The sequence below is a fragment of the Vidua macroura genome, chromosome 11 (assembly GCF_024509145.1).
Source record: "Vidua macroura isolate BioBank_ID:100142 chromosome 11, ASM2450914v1, whole genome shotgun sequence".
Lineage (NCBI taxonomy): Eukaryota > Metazoa > Chordata > Aves > Passeriformes > Viduidae > Vidua > Vidua macroura.
In genome coordinates, this window is record NC_071581.1 from 3805720 (window position 1) to 3830023 (window position 24304).

Here is a 24304-nt window from a genome sequence, read left to right on the forward strand (position 1 = left end):
GGTGCGTCCTTCTTCCCCTGTAATGAAATCCATGTTTATACACATGAAATTGCATACAAACCCCACACAAATATCAGTGTTACGGCGTGGTTTGCTATATCATATATAAAATGCATACTGCATTTTAAAGCCAAGACTTACTAATAATAAGCATATCACAAGAAACTTCAGAGGAACCAGAAAATCTGTTCAGATAGTCCTTCCAGTTCATATTATATTATTATTATTTTATGGTACTACTACTTAGTCTATGGATCCAAAGAGAGAAAATCAGCCCATATCTCAAAGAGTTTACACCTTTGGTGGAAAATCAGCATATGCTTAGATGATTGAACACCTGTATATCCTGATTAACCCAATCTATGTATGTAGCCTGAAATAAAAATCAGCTGTTTGGAATACAGATTTTTTTATGTCCTTTCCATTATTAGGTTGCTCCTCGTGTTACCCCTGGTGGGGCGAAGGCAGAATGTTTACACTACCTTTACTGCCAAGTACTTTGTTAGAGACTTCCACAAACTCCCTCTCGATGCAGGAGGAATGGGCTGATGCCTTCAGGACTACGTGGGTATACCTCTAATTGGAAGGGAATCCTCACAAAGGGAATCTGATTCATTTACTCTCAGTAAATGCAATTTTCTTAGTTTAACACCATCCTATTTTACTGCAGTATTGCATCTTGCCTCTGAAATTAATAGTCAACCACAGAGAAAGACAGGTCTGGCAGAATGGAAGTAAGGCATTATATTATCCCATGAGTCACATACATGCAGAGAACCAAACAAGTGTCAGCCAATGGCTTTGAGCCCAAAATGTGTCAAAGAGGAGATGAGTATCTTCATTTGTATTAAGTAGATAGAAGGCTTGTTGCCGTTCCCATTAGACGGCTTGGAGTTCTGCCATTGGCTTCAGCGGGAGCAGGATCGGGCCCATGTGGTAGAACCTGGCTCTGCTTACCTGCCCTGACTGTATTTTCTGTGTGGCAGGGCAACTTACATTTTAACAACAGTTCTTAGTCAACAGAGAGATTCAAGACCTCCCCCAGTTTAAGGCATGACTCTTTATTAGTTTGATGACTTGACTTCTACAAAATGTGAGAATGCTCAGTAGAAGGCAGCAATGAATGCTTTTCTGAGTGCAGCTTCACTGACAAGTAGAGAGGAATTAGCACAGAACCTTTTCTGAGAGGGGTTTTGTTTTCAATTGTTTACATTTAAAATAAAGAACCACATTTAGGAATTAACCCCACTTTAGACATTCAAACCACTTTCTCTAGCAAAATCATTTGGAAGTCAGAGAAAATCTTGGCTGAATAGATGCCTCAAAATGTTTCAGAACTTTCTTGAATACTCTGGAAATGTTGTGTCTAAGTTTTCCTGCTCTGGTATTCACTCTGCAGCTCCTAATGCATCTGGCTGTAGACTTGCCTCAAGAACCCAATGAATCGTGAGCTGCTGTTACATATTGGATCCACCATACGATTTTATTCAAGTCCTTCAGGGAGGGGAGACTCAGTGAATACCAGTAAGTGCACACAAACCACCAGCACTGAGATCAGGGCTGAATGCCAGATCTGCTGTGGTCACTAAGTGTCACATATTCTAGCTCTTATATGGAAGCTTATAATAATTTCTGTCATATAAATTTTCCTTTCTTATATTGTTATTTATACATTAGGGTTTAATTTGCTGTGGTAGAACCATGTTCAATTTGGTGGACTGGGAATGTATCTTCCCCAACTTTTTAAAAGTTATGTTCACATTTTTATTGGTATGTCAGTTCAGATAAAATGCTGATGACAGAGTCAGGCTGAAATGAATGTTGTTGATTCATAATTGTGCAAATTAGCATTTAGACTTCTCATAATCTAATATAAAATTTGAAAGGCTATGTGCTACTGCTGTTTGCTTCATTCCAGTCAGCAACCCTCCTGTGTTTACTGGAACTCATGTTAAATATGAAAAGAATGGGATTGCCAGAGTTTTCATACCAAAAATTTCTTGACAAAGCTTATTATTTGTTACAGAATTGGCTTATTCAAATTGTTTCTGGAGGTGAAGGGAGATTCTGTTGACTGGGATAAAACTGGGATTTGATTCCCTAGACTGCAGTTTTAAGAGTAACACTGTGTATTTGGTTTGCTAAGTGAGGAATGTATATAACAACTCTGTTGGCAACATTTATTTGATAAAGTCAGTCTATGATTTCCACAGAACAGCATCAAGTTCTGATTTTAAGTGAACATGTAAGCAATGTAAATAAATAAAGCTCTAGGTATACTGCTTTCTGTTTGCATTGTGAGTAATAACATTTACAGATACCACATCAAGAATTCTGAGTTGATAAAAACAGTCTAAATGCAGCCTTTGCTAAGGCAAATTCCAAGTGGATATTTCATGAGACCCATAGAAATATATAGGTCATTATATAATATGTGAAGAATGTCATTCATGTTTTTAATTTATTTCATGTAATATATTATGTAATGGGATTACTGAGGGCTTTAGGAAATCTGACTTTTTAGCTATCAGTAATACAACTAACTTTTATTAGCTAATTTGTATATGGGTGATTTCCTTAGAATTTTAAACAGTGGCAGATATTTCTTGACATGACTGCTGTTCATCATGACTTCTGTTCAGTAGCTGGATGTATTCCTTCCTCAGTGTTATGTCAGTGACCTGAATTATTCCTGCAAGAGCTCATCAGCAGCCAGCTGACAGAGTTTTCATGTATTCATTTAGCAAAGTGAAATTTGCTCCTTCCCTTCCAGTAGCCAATAGAAGAAGGTTTTAAGTAATTAAAACATTTTGAGGCTCAGCTGGACAGTATGTATTTTGGTATTTGTTTTCTGTGCCATAACTGATTTTGTGCAATTTCATAACTGATTTCTGTGCAATGATTTTTAGAGGCTTACATACTTATGTGCAAGATGCCCATTATGGAATAGAGGTATCTTTGATTTTGCTGGGCATTCCTGGTTGGCTTGGAGGAGCTTCCTGGAAGAGTTGTGTCTGCCTTTTCTTTTGGGTCATGCTGTTGATAGAGGGAAAGTTTACATATTGCTGTGGTTGCTCTTCCTGTGCCAGTGCTGCAGCTGACAATGATAGAAGCTCTGCTGGTGCCCTGCCTCTGCTTGTTCACTCTGCAGCAGGGGCTGTGCTCAGGACTGACTGAGGAAACAGGGCTGAGCAAACAAGCATGGAAAGACCTTCCCATGAGTCAGGCAGTGCTGCCTGCAGAGCTGCTGTACGTGTGAAACAGAGGTGGATGAGGGAGCTGGTTTCCCTTCACCAGCACGGTGCTACAGCACAGGTCATTACAGGCCAGTGACGGGCACCCACCAGCGAGCATGAATGTCATTGGAGACAAGGAGGGAGGTGTTTGGAAGAAAATGTCATACTGAGGGAAGGTTGGAGAAGAGAGGAGAAAAAAGGCTGCAGTTAGGATGTGAAGCTATTTAGAGTCTAATTCTGCCAGTGGCAAAATTAGCATTGAGTTTACCTGGACTGGGAGCAAATGTTCAAGGACAAAAATTCAGGAAAAGGAGAAAAAGGGCCCGAGAGAGAGAGAAAACGGCCATCTGCTCTTGGAGGGCCTAGCACTTGAAATGTTATCCAGCCAAAGCCTGGGCATGTTTGAGTGCTTGGTGATGGCAGGCAGCGTGTAGGCGTGCTGAGCTTACTTTATTTTTTTTAGTTTTCATGCTATATAACATAATCTGTTTATTTAGAAGAGCGTAGTTTGGCCATGACAGAGTCATTTCCAGTAGTGTGAAATGTGCGAACAACAAGAAAAATTGTCATAATTTTTGAAAATATATAGGAATCCTTCCCTCCATTTCTTTCATCAACAAGAGTCCACCCATGCTTCCAATGTGATGGTAGAGCACAGTAAGGTTATTCAGGTTTGGACTATGTTCACATCCTGAGCACTGCTTTATGATGTACAATATGGATTATATCCTCCCAGTAGAGGAGGAAATACATGGGTGCTTTTTCCTCCACACATTAAACATAATCAGACTGACTAGAAGCTATCACATTAGCACATAACTCAAAACTGGGAAATAGGCTTTTATGGAAGAGTTATCAGAAAAAAAGTGGCCTTGTTGTTACAGGGCTTAAAATGCAAAAGTTACCTGTGATTTTGCCATTCTGGCAAACCTGTCCCACAAGCCACCGAATCCCAACGATAGCATTTGCATGGCTGTGTGTGTATGGTGCAGATAATTGGTATATATTGTTGTTGCAGCTCACATGAAAATTATTCTTACATACCCAAAACCTGGCACATTGTAACACATACAGATTGAGCTGTTGTTTACATCTCTGTAAGCTTTTCTGATTTGTACACACAAAAACAAGTTTTCGGAAAATCTTGCATTATGATTAAAATGCATGTCAAAAGATCAAAATACTTTCAAGCCAAGTTTTATTTTCTGGGGATCAAAATGTATAGGCTGTACTAGAGTTCTTTCTAAAATAAGCCTTATAAATTTCATGGGTGACTGCATTAGTAGAGCCTGTAATCTGTTGGCAGTTATTACTTATAGACCTTTGTAATTTCAGTAATTTTATGTAGTAATAAATGGCTCATAGGCAGCTCCTTCTTCTTTGCCAAAATAATAATGCTGACTGTAGAATCAGGAGGAGAGGAGAGGAGAGGAGAGGAGAGGAGAGGAGAGGAGAGGAGAGGAGAGGAGAGGAGAGGAGAGGAGAGGAGAGGAGAGGAGAGGAGAGGAGAGGAGAGGAGAGGAGAGGAGAGGAGAGGAGAGGAGAGGAGAGGAGAGGAGAGGAGAGGAGAGGAGAGGAGAGGAGAGGAGAGGAGAGGAGAGGAGAGGAGAGGAGAGGAGAGGAGAGGAGAGGAGAGGAGAGGAGAGGAGAGGAGAGGAGAGGAGAGGAGAGGAGAGGAGAGGAGAGGAGAGGAGAGGAGAAAGAAAAAAAGCAAAGGAAAGAAAAAAGAAAAGAAAAGAAAAAAGAAAAGAAAAGAAAAGAAAAGAAAAGAAAAGAAAAGAAAAGAAAAGAAAAGAAAAGAAAAGAAAAGAAAAGAAAAGAAAAGAAAAGAAAAGAAAAGAAAAGAAAAGAAAAGAAAAGAAAAGAAAAGAAAAGAAAAGAAAAGAAAAGAAAAAGAAAATAAGGGAATGATGGATGAGATTTTTTTTTCAAAGTTGTCTCATTCCTTTAGCTTAGTGCACTTGAGCTAGGTTTTGAAATTTTGCCTAGGTTCATGATTTTTAAGAAAAAGGGATTTTTTTCGAAGGCCAGGAAAACATGGTTTGCCTTGAGAACTGTGATCTCATCGTTAAGTTGGTGATGTTGCTGAATATCACCTGGAATAGCAAGGTAGAGCTGATGTCTGTGAGTCAGCCAGTGCAGATGTACCTGCACTGCTGCACGTGCCCAAGGCATCCCCAGGAGAATCAGTGTCCATTCAGTCCGTGTGCCTGGATGGGAGGTTCACCTGTGTGAGGAAAGCCCAGTATTTCCAAGGCAGTTCTTGTTTAGCAGTGTCCAGGAGTCACTGGGAGTCAGAGCATGGGGGGAGTGTGCCAGACACCATGCAGGGGCACAGGAGAGAGGAACAAGCCCAGACTACCTTAATTGTGAAAGAGTGACTCAGCTGTTTCCTCCAAGTTTTGAGTTTCAGCAGAATATTTTCCCACTATGCTAACAGCTTTTCCACCCACGTATTGTATATGTGGCTTTGTGCCACAGAGGTATTTTAGGATTACGAAGCCTAGTGTAAAATTATAAAGTTAAGTGTGAAAAAAAGGTGCCTTCTGGATCTTAAAATGTATAGATTGTGTGTAGAGTGTAGGGAGTAGGCATGCCTTTGAAAACCCAGGATGTGCGGGAGGTGTGTTCCCATCTATCTTTTATCTGGTTTTATTTATTCACCAGAACCTATCAGTTATGTTTTCAGACAACCTGTATCAACAGAAATAGAAAAAAATCACCCTGATTTTTTTACTGAAAAATCACCCCAAAGTTATGGCATTGTTTTTATCATGGGGTATAGTCATTCACATACTTGGTATATACTAGTCTGTTTTTGGTCCTGTAACTGTATGGCATTCTCAAACAGTCATGCGGGGAAAACAAGAGTGATACAAAGGGAATTAAGCCTAATAAAATAAAAAAGGTTTCTTAATCTGTCAAGTGTATTGCAATATTGAATGAATTACTGTACTCAGCTGAAGGTGAAATTGGATGGAGTGTGCTTGTAATATTCCAGGACATTGAACCATTACATGCAAATCCATCCAGTCTGCTTTGAGCAAATCATTTGTCAGTTCTTGATGCAAGACTGTAACTAAACCCTTGCTGTCACTCTGACTGCTGCATGAATCAGGCATGGGAGGACAGATTGAGGAGGAGGACAGTTAGGCACTGGGGTTGTGCTTGGTCATTTATGTCTTCAAGCAGCATAGCTGTGGAGTCCAAAGTTTTGCTCTATTGTCACAATTTTTTTTTTCATGCCAGAAATGCTGATACAGCAGCAAAAGCCTCTATCAAGGGCTTCACCACATCATGGGACTGGAGAAGAAAAAGAGCAGAAATCTAGGGAAGTCATGCTGGTGACCAGTAACCACCAGTCAGTGGCAGATTGTGTTGTAAAGCAGGCAGGGCTATGGCTTCTTTTGGCTCTGTGTCAGTTGAAGGAGCAGTAATTCATGTGTCATGTCTGCAGAACTCCTCAGTTTTCTATGGTGTTTGGATTTTGGGGTTTGGGATTGTGTTTTCTTTTGGTCCTTTATGAAGTTACTTCCAAAGAAAAGCTATAATACAAAATGACAGCATATATTAAGCATAAAAGCATCACTGTCCTCTGGGAGTTGTCGGAAAAGAAAACACAGAACCACTGGCACCCCATCCAATGTCAGAAGTGCCCACTGGCATGTCAACAAATCTCTGAGATCATTGCTGGACAGATCTAAGAGAACCAAAAGGACAAGTGACTTTGTCCCTGGCTAGCAGGAAGACACCAGCCAGGGAAAAAACTCACCCTTTGTTTCACCCTCAAGTTGCAAACAGACAAGAAAATACATTGCACTGGATGCTGATCATGTTTTTCCTGTGTCACAGTGGGGCAACTTGGTTTCACACAGAGGTGTTCAAAGGAAGGGGAACAGTCCTGCTCCATAGCTGGAGTCTGAGCTTGGCATAGTTTATATCTCTAGGCTGAGTTTGGAGATTTGTGATGCTGAAATGAGGAAACTCAGTGGATGTGCCATGGGAACCAAAGCAAACAGGAGGTTTGCAGGAGGGTTGCATGGATCTCTGTAAGGTTGGAGCTGCCAAGTTTCATATGGTACTTAAAAAAAAAACAAAACAGTGTCTCTGGAAAAAAAATCTGTCTGTGTCTCAAGGCAAATGTAGGCATCTTAAGCCAGCACCAGATTCACTAGCAACAGTTACTTCAAGGCATTTCAGCTGGCAGACACTTGTCCCAGGCGCTATAGGCCATAAGGGCTGTTTTCAGTTTAATCTACGTTTAAAGTGGCACCTTATTGCAGATTGCTGGGTTCTGACATTCCTGAGGTGTCATGGTAATAGGATTGTGTAGTCTTACTGGCTAAAGTTTTCCACTCCAAGTGCCATAGTCAGGTTCCTAAATCCAGATTCAGATTCCTTAATGTGACTGACAGATCCCACATGAGACAGTGGGAGTTGGCCATGGTCTTGGACAACAAGCCAGGCCATTAGGTGCATCAACCAAGTCTGGCTGCAGGCATGCAGATTGTCAGATGTGGGCCATCTCAGGAATGGCTCGAGCCCAGACTGCAGACAGGTATCCCCAAAGGTCAGAGAGGTTCAAGTGCAGGGTTGTGCCCCACTGTACCTGTTTGTGAGTTGAAACTTCATAGCACGGTGACTGTGTGAGCTGTGATGCAATGCACATGTGGCTTTGAAAGGGCAGCTTTTCAAGCAGATGTTCCCCTTCCTGTCATGGCTGCTTTTTTATCCAGAAGGACTACCAATGCTGATGTGTAGGCAGGAGGCAAGGTTAATGCAAGTGGCAGGTTTTTTCAGAAATTTGGAAATAGAGTGCATTCAAAATCTAGCAAGTGGCAGAGAGCAGCAGCATGCCTGTTGCCCTCATTGGCTTCCTGTCTGTGCTACTTCTCCACCCGTGATCTAACACTGCATATTTTTACTCTACTACCTTCTTCTGCTATTTCTATTTGTAGCACCCTGCTAGACTTGTATCCAAGCCAATCCAAAATTATTCTGAAACTCCCTGTGCTAGCAGCAACATGAAAGCAGAACTCTGCAGTGGCTTCAGTAGCTATAGCAGGGTTTAACTAAAGTTAAGAGTGGTGTAAGTCACTTCAGCCTTTACACTGAAAATGGAAATAGCATCTGCCAAGGAAAACAGCTTGCATAAATTGTGTCATATTGCCTTTTTTCATGGGATTAACAACCAGCACTTGCAGCTGATGCACATTTATTGCTTTGTTTAATATGGAAAATTTGTTTTCTTATTGTTGTTGTATTATTATTGCAAGATAACAGATAAGGCATGAAAGTACACTGTGCACAGATGAGGCAGAAGTTAGGACAGTATAAAGATTGCTCTGCTGCAGTACGAAAGTCAGTTTTTCTCCTATTTTCTGTAAGGGGAAGGGAAGAAATTTTCAAAGTGTACTGTCCCACCAAAAGACGAAAATATAGAAGAACCAAAACAAATTCCCATAGAACATGTCCATTCACTAGCCAAAAGCCCACAAAACTTCAGTGAACCACATCCTTTTGTCCAAAGAGCATAGATGAAAGACAAGGCCCTGGTGCTAATAGTGCCACCCAGGCACCCCAGTCCCCCGAGCAGTAAGAGTGGTGCTGACTTACTGCAAGTCAGGGTGTGGAAGGCTCAGTGTCCAAAGAGGAGGTGCCACTGTCTCTAGTCTCAAGAGCCAGACCCTGGTGCCAAAAGCAGCACTGTTGTGCCAAGGCTTCCTAGCCCATGGACAGGGAGGGGACAGCAGGCCAGACTGCTGGGATGGGCTGAAGGGATCGTAGTCCAGATGAGTGTATGTGTCACTATAGGACACGAGAAAACACAACGTACTCTTCTGCTCTTGTGAAGGTAAAAAGGGGCAGTTTATTTCTGACTCTAACATTTATAGTTTTCTAAAGGTGACAGTGGATTGGAGGGTGAAAGTGCCACCTCTCCAACGACACTGGACAAACTACCAGTCCATCTAATTTTTCCTCCTCTGTGAAGGAATGCAAAAACAATAAGTTATTTACAGAAAGTTGTGTGAGAAAGTTTGCTACAAGAATGTAAACTCAGAAGGCTTTAGAAAATCTTAAAAAATCAGGGCGACATGTGTGCTCCCAAGAAATGGAGCAGCAATGCTATACAGCGACATAGCACTTTCTCCCTCTCATTGTCCCTGTTCAAGCAAGGGCTACTTTCAGACCTAACCTAGACATTTGGGACATTTCGCTCCCAAACAGAGACTGTGTTTGGTGTCTGAGGACAGACTGAAAATACAGTGTTTCTGAAATCTTCTACTTTCCCATCCCTGCCATTCCATCAGAGCACAGAAACCTCACTCAGTGCTTGAGTCCTGTAAACACTCTGATGGCATGCATCTCCTCAAGGACAGTGCTCTTGGAGATAAGAAAGTAGTGTTCCTTCCTTGTGGTTGATGTCTAAGTCACTGTCTTTTGTTTTAGAGCATTCACTGAGGAAGTGTGAGACCTGAGTTCAATGCCTTCCTCAATCTGGGAGTGTTTGTCTCACTTCCCATCAGACTGTCTAACTGCTGGCTGATCAGCTATTCTGAGTGAAGGTCTCCAGAGTGAAACTATGCCCTCCACTAATGGGATGGTTGCTCTCCCTGTCCCACTGTTGGTGGGCAGCTTCTGTTTGAGAGTGAAGGGATTAGAGCTGTGTGGTTTGAGGAGCCTCAGGCTGCATTTGGTGTTCTTGGAGCTGGTTTACAAGACTCCATCCCTTAGGACATTCAGAGAAGAGGCACCTCATCTCTGGATGCCCATGGAAGATAGTGTAAAGTGCATCTCCTCAGAGATACTCTTGTGGCCAGGTGTGGAAGCATAAAACTTGAATGTGAGCCAAGGAGAGACCACAGAGTACAGGCACATGAGAGTAGCACCTCTGTGACTCTGGACTTCAGTGCCCGAGCACTGTTAAAGTCTAGCTTTATGCACTTGAGATCTTTATGTAGCCTACATTTGGCTGTTTCATTTGGACAGATCCAGGCAGATCAGTCAGGAACTGTACTGCCACTTTGATAAACATTTCCAAGGTTTATTAAATATATTCTGTAATGTTCTTTTGTGGAGATGGTAATTTGACCGTCATCATGTGAGAAACCAAGAGTTTGCCATCTGGCCTGGCAAGACTTTTTTTCTTCTTACTATTAATTAAACTGAGGTTATTGCAAAATTTTATTATGATGGTTTTGATTTGTCCTGTGATAACGCTGAGGCTAATACTGAGGTATGCAAACCATCTTCCATGCTGGTGAGCTTTATGGGAGGTGCAGCTGAGCAGCACCTCTTTGGATTCTGGTGTCAGCTCTAATAACAAAGTTTCAGGGCCAAATCCTCCTAGCCCTATTCAGGCATCTTACCCTGGAGTGAGTTCTTCTGGTTCTTAGGGGATGGTTTCACAAGTAGGAAGATGTAGCTGGGGGAAGGAAGGGGGCAGTTTCTTGGCCACAATAGTGTCATATAACATGCAGTGCAGGAAATCTTACTGACCACAGCTTTGCCCTGCTCAGTGAGACTGTGATTGTTCATGGGAAAGTAGATGCGCAGTAACAGATTCTTAGAGCACAGTGAGAAAAGAAAGGAGGCAAAGGCAATAGGACTAAAGCTGAAATCATCTGCAAAAACAGCTGCTGATGACAGCTGAGGTGAGAAGAAGGAAATTAAGCTTTTCTGGTGATGCGACAGAAGGTGGCTGTAGCCTGTATGGGATGGACAGGTGCAGTGTTTGGCAGCTTGGAAACCTATTTCCAATCCATGCACAGACCCAGTTCAGGGTCCTTGAGTGTCAGAGGTTCTCATCCATTCTCCCATGATCCCCAAGCTGTGACTTGGCAAATATGCTGATACTGATAGGTTTGAGGAAGCTGGCTGGGTATGAAGCTGGTGAGTAGTGTTCTCCCAGCACTAACTCTAGATATCATTCCCTTCTCTATCAGAGACTTGAGTGTTTCACTGCTCAAAAGTAACAACTTCACAAGTGTTTCAATATAATTTCTTTTTACACAAATTCCTCATAGTCTGAGGGACTGGAGACAGTATCAGTTTGTGATGAGCAGCCAAGAGAAGTAAATCATTCTTGGGTCAGAGTGAACTCTCATTTGAAGCAGCCAAGATGGCAAAGATGTTAATGAATCAGCAATTTTACAGATCTCTGCTCATTCAGAGAGTAATGTATGTGAAGAGGGGAGGGGAGGGGAGGGGAAGGGAAGGGAAGGGAAGGGAAGGGAAGGGAAGGGAAGGGAAGGGAAGGGAAGGGAAGGGAAGGGAAGGGAAGGGAAGGGAAGGGAAGGGAAGGGAAGGGAAGGGAAGGGACGGGAAGGGGGAAGGGAAGGGAAGGGAAGGGAAGGGAAGGGAAGGAAGGAAGGGAAGGGAGGGAAGGGAAGGAAGGGAAGGGAAGGAAGGGAAGGGAAGGAAGGGAAGGGAAGGAGGAAGGGAAGGGAAGGGAAGGAGGAAGGGCATGATGTGTTGCACTGTTGTCCTGCTGCAGGTGCAGCATAACTCCTGTATATTTGGGTGGTGTGGAGCAGGCCTGCCCCACTAGGCAGCTGCTCTTGGCAGCTGATGAATTCATGGAAGTGAGAAAGAATGATGCAGAAAGCTGTGCCAACATGATCCTTCTCTTTGCTGCCTGCATTGGACTCATGTGCCCATGAGTCTGGGACCTCAGCAGCTCACTTCCTTACTGTAGTCCCACATTATGGTCCTGCTGTCTGCTTGTGGGATTGTCTGTCCTTCCCTGCTGTGGGAGGGAAATAGGGCCAGCAGTGAAGGCCAGCCCACAGCTGGGTGAGACAGAGCTAGGAGAAAGTGGGGTCTACACAAATCCAAAGAGCCTCTGCCCTTAGCAAGTGGAGGTTATACATAGCTGTCCCCAGCCTGTGAACAGGAAGTTCTCCCATGCAAACGTGTCCTCTCAGGCTGTCAGCAGACTCCAGCATCCTTCCCTTCATCCTGCCTTTGCTTATTTTTTTTTTTTTCTGTCACAGTCACAAAAGCTCTTCAGAAAGCTCTGTGTAATTCTGTGTCTCTGTGAATGTGCAGCCAAGGGCGTGTAACTGGAGAGTGCCTTACCCTGCAGAAAATCCCAAAACTCCTGCCAAGCTTGGGGGGGGGGGGGGTGGGAGGGTGAGGGTGGGATTCTTCCTCACCCTTCTGCCCCTCTTTGATGTTTGCCAAATGTTATGCCTGGAGAGTGCAAGACCAGTGGGGTGTGCAGAGGACCCCCACCTTTGCTTGGGTTGTGTCTTCTAGGACCTGCTGGCTAGCAGGGCTCCCAGAGAGATGCAGCATCACTTCCATTCCTGCCTGAGTGTAAGCCCAGAAGCTGCTTCTGCTCTAGAATAACACGAGGGTGGGGAAAGCTGGTCAAGCCTGAATTGTTTGCCATACTTTTTACAGACTGTCTATCTGGATGAAACACAGAGCCCAGATGTTCAAAGCACTGTGTTGGGATGGCAGCTATGGGTTTCTCATTTAAGTTAGTAGGCATCACATGGCAAACATTCTGTGGCACCAGTGTGTTTGTGCAAAGGAACTGCTGAGGCTGGGGCAGCTGAGACACAGGGAAGTGGAGGAAAATGAACTCAGCCATGCCTGCAAAACCAAGACCTCACAGAATTTCAGCCGTGGGACCAGTGTCTTTATTGCAAGGAGCAATTGGAGTAGGTATCACAGGGGATGTAAAGGATCATGTGAAACATAAGGATGTATTGTCAACAAATGAGATGCTTCAAATTCATTGCAAAGGTGGAGAGCTTTCTAAAGAACTTGGGGAAATTAAATGGAGTAAATTGGATGGATTTGATGGTGAGGTCAGAGCATCCACCTTTCCAGAGAAGAGGTGCTCAGAGAATGTCTCAGGGTGTAGAGCATAGGGAGTGAGCAAAGTGACAGAGTAAGAAATTGCCCACCTGTCAAAGATGAATGATGGTATCACAGACAAGAAAATTGAATCAGTCTGGCCACAATGCATTTTGTCTTAGAAGACACTGATGGGTAAAGACTCAGTGTAGGCAAATTCTTTTCTGTACCGTTTTGATGTGAACTAACTACTGTTATCCTAATTTTATGACTGGGGACAGACAACTTTTGTGACATGCTCAAGATCACATGGGCAGTCTGTGTCAGAGTGAGAAACTGCACCTGGATCTCTCACTTGTGAGGCTGTTGTTCTTAGGACTTTGTCCTTCTGACTTCAAGTGAAGATTGACTTTGTCTGTGTCCAGATTGATTTTGTCTGTGTCCTTTCTATGCCTACAAATGATTAGTTTTTTAAACAAATCAACAAAACAAAACAAAAAAATTACTCCTCCAAATTGTACATCCAGTCATCAAAATGCTGTGGCATAATGTACCTTAGAGGAGTCTGCAATTAGTACAAGTAATTAACCCATGCTGCAAAATCTGTTAGACATCACCAGTTAAGAATCTAGATGAAGCTTTCACCTTGTTAATCAAATACCTGATGTTTTCCTTGACAAAATGGATTTGGGGGTTATCTGCAGGATAAATTAACTTAAAATCAAGATGAATTCTCCAAACTTCTTGGTGCTATTGTCATGTTTCGGCCACCACTGGAGGTTTCATACCAGTAGAGACAAGTCAGGGAAATAATTAGGTAGGAAAAGTAGTCAGCATTGCAGAGGAGTTCCTTGTGGCTGTCAGAGTTTGCCTCCTTCATTCAAAAATTTTAACATAAAAGCTGCCAAAGGAGTGGATAACCATAACTTGTTGGGACATTTGCAGATTTGCAGGCATGTTCTTGATCTTCAGCTTCACTGAAGATCTGCAGAATGGGATATTCCAAAGGAGCCATTCACCATGGATCCTAAGGCACAGGATGCCTGGGGCTTGTCCAGCAGTCCCACTAAAAGCACGGCAGCTACTGAAAACCCAGCTCTCAGTGGAAGAACCTATCCTTTTGATTCCAGTTCCCAAACCTACTACTGACTTCTGCTGCTCCAGATTTGTGCTGTGGGCTGCTGCTTTTAACCTGGCAGTGTTGCCAGAGGCACTGTGTACCTGGCATTTCATGACACCAAGGGAACAGCCATTAACTGAAATTCATCAAGCAAACTGCCACTTCTGCTTGCTGGTGGCTGTTTTCAGCTCTGCAGCTCTGAAGCAAAGCTAACAATTTCTGCTGGTTTCTCAGATCTCCTGTGGAGTTTTTTTAATTAATATTTGTGAGGTACTTAGATGTTTTCAGGCTTATGGTGATCCCAATAAGTATTATTACTGTTGTATTATTAAGACTAATAATAGTGCTAATAACCTTGGTGAGCCTGGCAAAATTCAATTTGACTAAAATCCTTGCCACAGATGAAAAAAACTAACTCTAGGGATGTGAGGGGGTACGTGACTCAGTTACCAGTAACTTCTGTTTACAAGGGGTAGGAAGAGTATATTTGCTCAAATGAAAAAGGTCAAGGCAGAGGCCCATTTGCTGTTTGTTAATAAGTAATCTAAAGTACAGCACAGCTTTACTGTAACAAATCAGCCTGGCTTAGCTTTTCTTCCATCACCATTATTTCCAGTTCTGGACTAAAATACCAGTTAAAAATGATCCACATTCCCATAGATTATTTTCAACATCTCCAAATCTATTGAGAGGGTTTGTAACCGGGTACAACAACAACAACAACAACAGCAACAACAATATCTTTTCCATATATCTTCCAGTGTTTGTCTCAGGACACTGTAGGCAATCAAGGTTGAAGAATCAGATAGGGCATTATTTATCTCCTGGGAAATTCTCCTTTAGGCTCAGACCTGTGCATCTTCACTATGGAATTGTGCTAGTCAAGAGCTGTGGTGCAGCTGGCCTGCTTACAGACACCCCACTAAGTTACTAATATAATTTTAAAAAACACCTACGTCATCTCTGTAGCTGGCTCACAGCCAACAGTTAAAATTCAAACATGGGTGCTCCAGCACATCCTTCTTCCAAGTGAGTGAGCATAAGTGCACTTTATGCATTGTGACCCGTGTTCTGTCATTGTCTTTTGCAAAAAAAAAAAAAACAAAAAAAAAACAAATGATCATTTTCTAAGAAACACTTGTCTTTAGATACCAAACAGTATTCTGGAAAATAGATGGAGTCTGTCCTTTGTGGTTCATCTACTGGCTGTAAGCAGGGTTCCCTAGAAAGGGTTTTGCCATTAGAGCCACTGATCATAAAAGTAATACTGGTGACACCTGCCAGCTAACAACAGCTTCTCAGCTTAATGCTCCTGTCCTTCAACTGGCCTGGCCTGAGGCACATATCTAGTCCTCAGAACAGGGAATGTGATGGACACAGAGCTGTAGCAGCCATAACCAAAGTGCAGCCAGCACGGCACGGCTGGCGTGGCCCCGCAGTGCCACTGCCCGAGGGTGGTCTGGCCCAGGCATGGTTATTTCTCAAGGGAGGGTGGCACATACACAGGCACACACACACACAGGATCACCTTTGGACACAGAAATCATGCAGACTTCAGGTTACAATTCCTACCTTCCTGAAATGCAGTTTGGAAAGGCAATGATCCTTTAACAGATCAACAACCCCTGCTCCAGCAGTCCCAACTGCCTGTTAACCCTGGGGAAGGGAGAGGGCTTCGTGAGGAAAGGTTGTCTCTGCAGAGCAGGTCCTGTTTGGCTGCAAAGTCAGAGCATCTTTCAAGAGCCAGACCTTTAACAGAATCTTCTTGAGCTCTGTAGTCATGGAGGGAGCAGGGCCTGCCTCCATCCAAGGCTTGGCCAGACAAGCAGGAGAGGAAGGAACAGCTTTGTACCAAGCTCCCCATCTGCACCAAGCAGAAGACAGTGAGGCTGAGCAGCAGATTCTGATGTGAAGGAACAGAGTATGGAACAAGAACATAAGAATATATGTGGGATATGTTGAAGGGTATTTGTAGCGGGAGGAAAAGAAGATTCATGAAACTGAGTACTCATACACATCAGGAGGCAGCACCAGTGGCTCTTTGCTGCCAGGAAAGGGATATTTTGGGTGCCCCAGAGTCCTCATGTTTGCCTTACTGTGTTCTGTGTTCTTGACACTAGGATAGGGAGGAAGAGGGGGAAAGAGGACACACAGTGTCCTGGGGAAGCAGGCATCGTTGGTGCTGCCCTGTGTGTCTGTGCCTGCATGATGGGTTTCAGGTGCAAGCAGTACAGCTCACAGATCCTTGAACTGACCTGTGTGTGCAGGATGCTCATCCCAGAAATCCTGGTGTCAGAAACAGGGAGTTAAGTGAAATTGATGCTCACTTTTATGAAGTCTGGCTGAGCTGGGGATTTTGGCAAATATCTTGTAGCTTAAGCAAGGCTAGAAGGATGGCAACAAAAAGTCCAGATCCTGTGCCTCCATGCTGCTCTGGAGGAGTATGTGGCCATGCTGTACATCACATGTCATGGTAGGGAGAGCAGTAAGTGTTACTAGATGGCAGACTTTGCAGAACTGGGATGCCACATGAAAATTCACCTTACACAGGAGATACACATTTGCTGCAGCAGTATACACCCAGGGTGATAGCTTTTTCTGCTCCTTTCCTTGGATTGTGTGCTATTTCCTCATGCTGTGCTTTGTTCTGGGTAACATCTGTTGTTTCTAAGTTGCCTAGCAAGTTGCAGGAGTCTTTAACAACACTGATTCAATGCACTCTTTCTCTAAGAACCAGGTAATGATTTAATTCTTTCCCTTACAGCAGTGGAAAAACTGGGGTACCAGGATGTACTACCTGAAGCAGTGGGATTCACTAGAAAATGTTAAGTATTCCCTGAACCTAGGCCTGAGTATTATTCATCACTACCATGTCACCCCTCTGTGGCATCATGGCCCTGAGCTTCTGCACTGTACAGTCTCTTGCTCACAAATGTAAGGCTTTTAATGAAAAGTGAGTCCAGTGCTGCCAACACCACTGCAGAGATATACACTTTGTTCTAACTGGTAGCCAGGATGCCTGGGAAAAAATGCAGGTGGTTTCAGACAGTCATAAGTAGCCTATTATCACAGAGGAGGGGAGGAAGAAACCCTGGGAATTTTCCCCATGACCACCTGTTAATTTTCCCCTGAAGGTGTTACTGATTTGCACAGGGTGGCCCTGCACACAGGGCAGTGAATCAGAGCTCTGCACTGCCATTGCTGGACCAAGTGAGCTGCACTGCTGGGGAGCAGCACAGTCACCTGCTTCCTCAGCTCGTGTGCTGGAGCTTCATGCACCCTGGCAGTCATCAGCCTCAGAGAAAGCTGTTTTCTTTTTCCACCCCTGCAGCATCCATAGCCCTCTGTAGCTAATGGTGGTCTTGGGCTTGGACCCACCAATGACTGTGCTCTGCTTCTGCCTTGTGCTTGAGGAGCCCAATTCCTTAGAGCAGCAGCTGTGGTGATGTAGAGCCCAGTCAGTAGCTGCTCCAGCTGGGGAGTCACTAATATTGCCTGTGATGGCAAAGGCAGTGAAGTCCAAAGATGAGTTGTGGCATTAGTCATAAAGTCACGGTGGAGCTCGCTTTGGCTGGAGTGCATAATTCAGAAGCCTATTCCCAGCTTTCTCTTCCTTTTTTTCATTCTTCTGAGGTATCAAAAAGAGGTTTTGCCTCCAGATCATGGCATGAAAGCAATGTGAATAGCTTTGCTCTTTATCATGTCATCTCAGATGGAAGCCTGAGAGCATTTATGAGAAACAGCTTGGCCTGTGGCTCCGTCCTGGTATTTTGGTGTGTGTAGTGGGTGTGCTGAATGGTTTCCAAAGGAATGTCCTCAGTACTGCAGCAAGTCAGGAAATTCACTACAGAAGAGTTCTTGTTTCTTTGAAACAACCTCTGCTTTGCATTTATAAGCAAGATACAGCATTTTCCAAAGCATTTTTATGTATTTGGTCCAGGGCAGAATTATCAATTTCTACCATCACAAATATAATTTTTGTAGTTAAAATGGAAACCAAGCAGACCAAGCTGCACACTGTCATGAAATTGGTCCAGATGGAAGTTGGATGTTTCCTCAGAGAAATGCAATAATTTGTGCATTTTTATGGTAAAATAATTCTTCTATGAGCAATGCAAACAGACACAGAAATAATTTTGCTATTTAAAGATATAAATGCAATTTCCCCCCATTTTTAGAAGAAACAAAGCTGTTTGCTCTCCCCTCCAATGGTCCTGAATGAGAGAAATGCACCACTGGTTGTTAGGGAGAGAGCATTATCAGGGAGGAAGCTGATGTACAATTTGGGTAGGGGAGGACTTTGTTTCCCTGTAGCAATAGCAGCAGTACAGATTTTCCCACTGGCTTTCTCACTTAGCACATGTTAATTCATGACACACCTCACATCAAACACCAGGACCTGAGTGCCTAGGCTGAGGATGTGGTGTATCCATTTACAGATGCAATTGCAAGTTTTTTAAGTTATATCATACTTTGATGTCTCAGTATTAAGCTCTGTGTTTCTTATTTCTAGTGCCCAGCTCCCAGTTTTAGAGCCAGGAATCCCTGAGTATGCCTGAGGCAAGCCTGGCACTTCCACACACGGAGAAAAACATGCAGGGTGGTGACCAGAGAGATCAATGGGGAAATTTTAAGATTTAAATGCTACTGCTGCAGTGATCTAGACTTCTGGAAGCAGCTTTCTGTCACAGCACAAATATCTAATCTGAAATGTGGATTACCAGCAGCCAGGAAGTGACAAACAGGGTCACTGTTCTCCAGAGGCTGTTTGTTCTCAGCTGCCACCTCTAGCAGAGCACGGAAGCCACAAGGCTGGGAGTGGAACATTCCGGGGCAGCGCTCTGCTGAAGAGCTGCTCCTCTGCAGCCACCCCGCTGTGCCAGTGGGTGAGGTGAGCATGGCTGTCCTGCCTACTGCTGCCAGCATTTGTAAGGGAGTTGGAGATTCTGGACTCTGCTGCCAGGACTGTTTATGCATTTTACATGAAACAGTCACCAGGTAACATATAATCCCTGATCAGAGCCCTCCGGGGATTTAAGCAAAGCAACGCCTATTTTCTTGATCCTGATCAGGCATAGGTGTGAATCGGGCTGAGCTGCTTGGCCTTGTCAGGACTAGGGCAGCTCTGGGCATGCATGAAGGTGCAAATCTAGATCTTCTGAGCTTGAAAGTTTTAAAGTGAGTTGGAGACTGAAGGGGCCAGATAGTGGGAAAGGCCCATGAGCTGCAGGGGGATGTGTTCAGTGTTTCAATCCAAAGTGCAGATTTCAGTTAAACATCAGGTGCTCCAGTAACAAATTCCTCTTAGAGGGAAACAATTGTTCTCACAGATTCCTGAAGTGGAGACTCATTTATGTAACCATCTTATGTGCTTTTTTAAAAAAGTCCCATCCTAGCCACTGCATTTGCTCAGATTTTTTGACACTGGGCTGCATGTGCTGAGCTGCAGAATGGTAACTGCCAGCTTCTTATTCTTACCAAGCATGACAGCTGCTGTAGAGAAATCAAGAGCAACCTGCTCTAATGTAAACTGATTTCACGTTGCTCCTGGCAGTCCCAGCTACCTAGTTACCTAGCATCTCTTTTTTTGGCCAGTCTTTTTCCTTTTTTTTTTTTTTTTCCCTACAGGAGACACACCCTGTGCTTTCTTATAAGGGTGTTTTATCACACTGGCTGTTGCACTAGTGTCTGTGACCAGCAGATGTGCTTCTCTGGTATTATCCTTCGTACATTCCAAAGCCACTTGGGCCCTCCAGCAAATTGCCTGTCCACTGCAGGGATAAGGTCTGTAGTGCCTCTGATGATTGCACCCAAGCAAACTTACCTGCAGAGCACCACAGATGTGTCTGGCTCTTGATGTGGCTGTTGCATCTGTGATACCCCACCGCATGTTTGGAGTGCTGTAGGGCTGGATAACTGCAGACAGAGAGTAGCTTGTTCAGAATGACACTTCTGCCAGGCTGAAGACATGCAGATACCCAGTGGGAAGCAGTTTTGGTGGCAAGGGAGTGGAGGACATGGGGGAGTGGATTTGAGCCAAAAGGGCCACGGGAGAAGCAGTCCAATTTTGTGATGATTGTTGCCAGGTCAGTGTGTATGATGGATGTGATATAAATTACTATTGATACATAAATACCACAACAGCATTTTAATGAGGTGTTTTCTAGTAGCACTTGTCCAGGCTGGTAGTGTTATGTTAAGGCTGGAGAAGTATCTCCAAGCAAGCTCCTTGGCTAAACTTTGACAAGCATGGTGTCACCCAACATCTAACTACAATTTGTTTGAATAGGAGGTTTTGCTTGTTAGTTCATGAACATACTTTTAAATAGGTTTGGAGTTGTACTTCTATTTATTTTTTTTTCCTGTTTGGCCCAGGTTTTGTGTTGGTGTCACAAAGCCCAATTAATGCAGAGATCGGCATTTATTTTTTATTAATGCATAAATCTGGTGCCTTTTCTGAGATTCGTCGTTGTTGTGACAACAATAAGCTTACAGAAGGGCTGAGGGCTGGGCCTTTGGGGCTGGGGAGAATTTGGGTCTGTGACTCACAGGAGTGACCTGTGTCTCTCCAGAGACCATCTGGTCTATCTATATATCCTATATATCTCAATTTTCTGGCCCACTTGTGGGTGACACAGCTGGCATTTGGAGGTATGGTGTGCCATGCCTCAGTGTTTGCAGCATAGTTCTGCTGAGACTCAGCAACCAACTTTGGTTGTGGTTTTGTCATGGCAGCAGCGATTTTCCTGAACTTCAGGCAGCTTGGGCTGCTGGACAATGGCTGCACACAAATAATGCACAGCCCAGCGTGTTGGCTGGGATGCAGCTGAAAGCAACTGTCTAATTACAAAATACTACGTAAACTTATGAAGAAGAAGGAAGAAGAAGGTAAAGAAGAAGGACTAACTTCTGTCTTAAAACTTCTATCGTGCTTTATATATATTACTATATTCTAAAACTCTAAATTTTTTACTCTGTGATATTATACACTCTGTGTGTGTGTGTATGTGAGAGAGGGAGTGTGAGTGTGTATGTGTGTGTGTGCCTGTGTGTGCCTGAGTGTGTGTGCCTGTGTGTGTGTGTGTGTGCCAGTGTGTTTGTGTGCCTGTGTGAGTGTGTGTGTTTTCATTAGAAAGCCTCTCAACATGTTGAGTTGCCACCACAAGAATGAGCTGCATATAGCCAAAACAAAGCTGAGAAATAGTCTTTCTTCTGCTAGCTCTGAACTGAGGAGGTTTTTGCAAATTTGACTCCTATGTAGAGGCAGGACCTCTTTTCTGCTTAGTTTTAAGATCTGAGAAAGAAAGTTAGTATCTTTGATCCTTAAACAGAAAATCTCTGAAGTGAAGTCTCTTGACTGTTTGAACTGGTAATGCATAGTCAGAATTAATTCATATTATAAATAAATAATTGGCAGGTAACCACAATAGTGGTAATAACTTCCATTCTTACTGGGGAATCATTAACTCCAGATTAATCTCCCTGGTTAACAGCTAAAAACAGTTAAAAACAAACAAAAAGCCCAACAAAACAGACACAAAATAATATTGGTTGGAAGGGACATCTGGAGGGACACCAACCTCCTCAAAGCAGAGCTAACCTCAACATTAGCTTAAGCTACTCAGGACTTTGTCCATTACATTTTCAAATCTCCAAAGATGGAGATTTCACAAAGCTCTCTGGGCACCTGCTTGAGTTCAACTGCTCTTATTTTGAAAAATTTCTTCTATGATGTTGATTGCAATTTCTTCTGTTCTTGTGCTGTTGAGCTCTGCAGAGAGCCTGTGGCACGCAGGCCAGGGTGCCATTGCTCATTAGCACTGCAAAGTTATGCTGCTGACTGTCAAACAGATTTATTCTGTGTCAGGTGCAGACTTTACCTTTGTCCTTGATGAATTTCAACAGATTTCTTTCACACTTGTCTTCCAGGTTGTGGAAGACCACCTGAATGGCTGCCTTGTCCTCCATCATAATGATATAGAACCTCAGTTCAGTGTCCTGCACAGACTTGCTGAGGAGCCATTATTTTCTGTCATCCAGATTGCCGGTGAAGACTGGCCATAGTGTTGTCACTTGAAGAATGCCATCTGTTAATACCAGTTGAATGTCTCATTCATTATTATCCTTCAAGCCTTATAGGATAGCTGAGAGCTTTTTTTCAGCCAGGTTGTTGTGCATCCATTCAGTCAATGCCATCCTAGATTGGCCCATATGGAAGACAGTGCCAAAGACCATGCTAGAACAAAATAAGAGACATCCACTGCTTCCCCCACCTTGTCCACTGAGCACATCATTCCAGTGCAGGTGATAGCCACACCAGTCAGGTACAATTTGTCTCTCTGAGATACATACTGACTGTTACTAGCTACCTTCTTGTATCTAGACATGGCTCCTTTGTGGATTTGCTCCATAACATTTCCAGGAAAAATGTGTGGATATCTTATGTAACACGTTTTCATCTCTGCTTTGGCTAATCCCTTTCAGAGTAAGTGGGTTGATTACGTGTGTTGAATTTGTGAGACTTTCAGCATGAGCCTGTGCTGTTGGTTGAAGAAATTTTTGTTAGGGAGTTGCTGAGCAGGCCAAACCCAGAAGCAACCTAAGCAGGACACTCCTATTTTCCCTCTCTTGGGACTCCCTTTCTTCCCAGCCCCACCACCAATGACAATTTCCTGCCATTGTTGCTGTAGTTTTTGTGTTACTTCAGAGCAGGAGCCCTATAAGGAAGAGATGGGAAGAGCAGGGGAATGAGGCTACCAGACCCCTGGACAGTACAGTAGGGTGTGCCAGGTCCTGGCCCTGGCAAAGATTCAAATAGCTGGAGAAAAAGGGAATCATAAGCAGGAAGAAAGGGTAAGGTCAGCTGCATGGGATGTTAGGGATAGGCATGGTCCTTTCTAGAGAGCACGAGTAGTTCAGTCAACAGAAAGGGCCAGGCATTTGCCAAAAACCACATTTGCACAATGGCCTAGAGTGGTTTGAATTCAGAGACAACAGCTGGGTTTCACGAGTTATAACTTTGGTTCACAGGTATCTGTGGTCAAGACTGAGGTCAGTGGTGCTGTTAGAGAAGGTAAGAAAGAATGGCTGAAAAGCCACCAGGCCTGACTGTGGAACCCAAGCAGAACAAATACTAGTGTGCCAAGCTGGCTTGCATCTGGGTGGCTTGAGACGTGTTCCTGCCATAGGGGCCCGGCTGCAGCCACAGCACCTGCTCCCAGCCAGGGCAGGTCTGTGACAGCCCCTGAATCGCCCTTTGCTGTGGAAAACAAAACTCCTGGACACTGCTCAGTACAGTGATGGGCCAGCCTCACAGGTGGGGACTCATGGGGCCTTCACAACCAGAAAGACTCAGCAGACACATCCTTTGTGACTGAAAGTGGACCATGGCATTGCACTTGAGGAAAGAGGCAGCCCAGCAGTGGCTGGTGATGACTCTGTAGGAACACTCAGGCAGGCAGCATCGGGCATGTCTTGCTAATTGGAAGAAACACACATCATTCTGTCATCATTTGTCGTATCCATGCTAATGTGATGGTAATTCTGTGATAGACTTACACCTGTAATCTCCTTACTAGCACATTAGAAGACTTCTGCTTCTAAAAGAAGCAGAAAAGCAAAAAGGATGTTAGTGTAGTGACAGTGTTGCTGGGAGCCATGTGCATTGACAATGAAGGAGACACAGCTTAGATTCCCCTGCATGGCAGGCTGGGGACTCCAGGGTCCCAAGGCAAGTGAGAGCACCTGCGCACTGCAGTCCTCCTGCATTAGTGAAACCTGATTTGCTGGGTCACCCTCCTGGAGTGACACAATATCATTTCGAGTTGTTTGCTTATTACAGAGATACAATCAAAAGGTGTGGTGCCCTGATTGGAGTCTAGCAAGAAAGTAACACTCTTATTCACCCACCCACCCACCCACCTTTGGCATATGGTCTGAGGGTCTCTCCTTTGCTTCATGACAGAAAGTGGTTGATTCATCCCCACCCAGCAGTAATTATGTGTTGCTGCCTACTGGAAGTTCCCATGTTGGCATCAGAGTGCTAAGCCTAGAACTCACTGCTAAGATTAATTGCAAAGTAAAAGCGTGATTTCTTGATGTCTGTGTTATATTCAGTTACTTAACACTCGGTATCATT

At 43.8% G+C, this 24304-nt stretch overlaps 1 long non-coding RNA gene across 1 annotated transcript; it reads left to right on the forward strand.

Annotated features, from left to right (window-relative positions):
* Positions 1-355: 355 nt before the first annotated feature.
* Positions 356-24304, forward strand: LOC128812789 (uncharacterized). Its single transcript, XR_008438835.1, has 3 exons — positions 356-564; positions 1400-1524; positions 22096-24304. It is a non-coding gene; the product is annotated as an uncharacterized LOC128812789 (long non-coding RNA).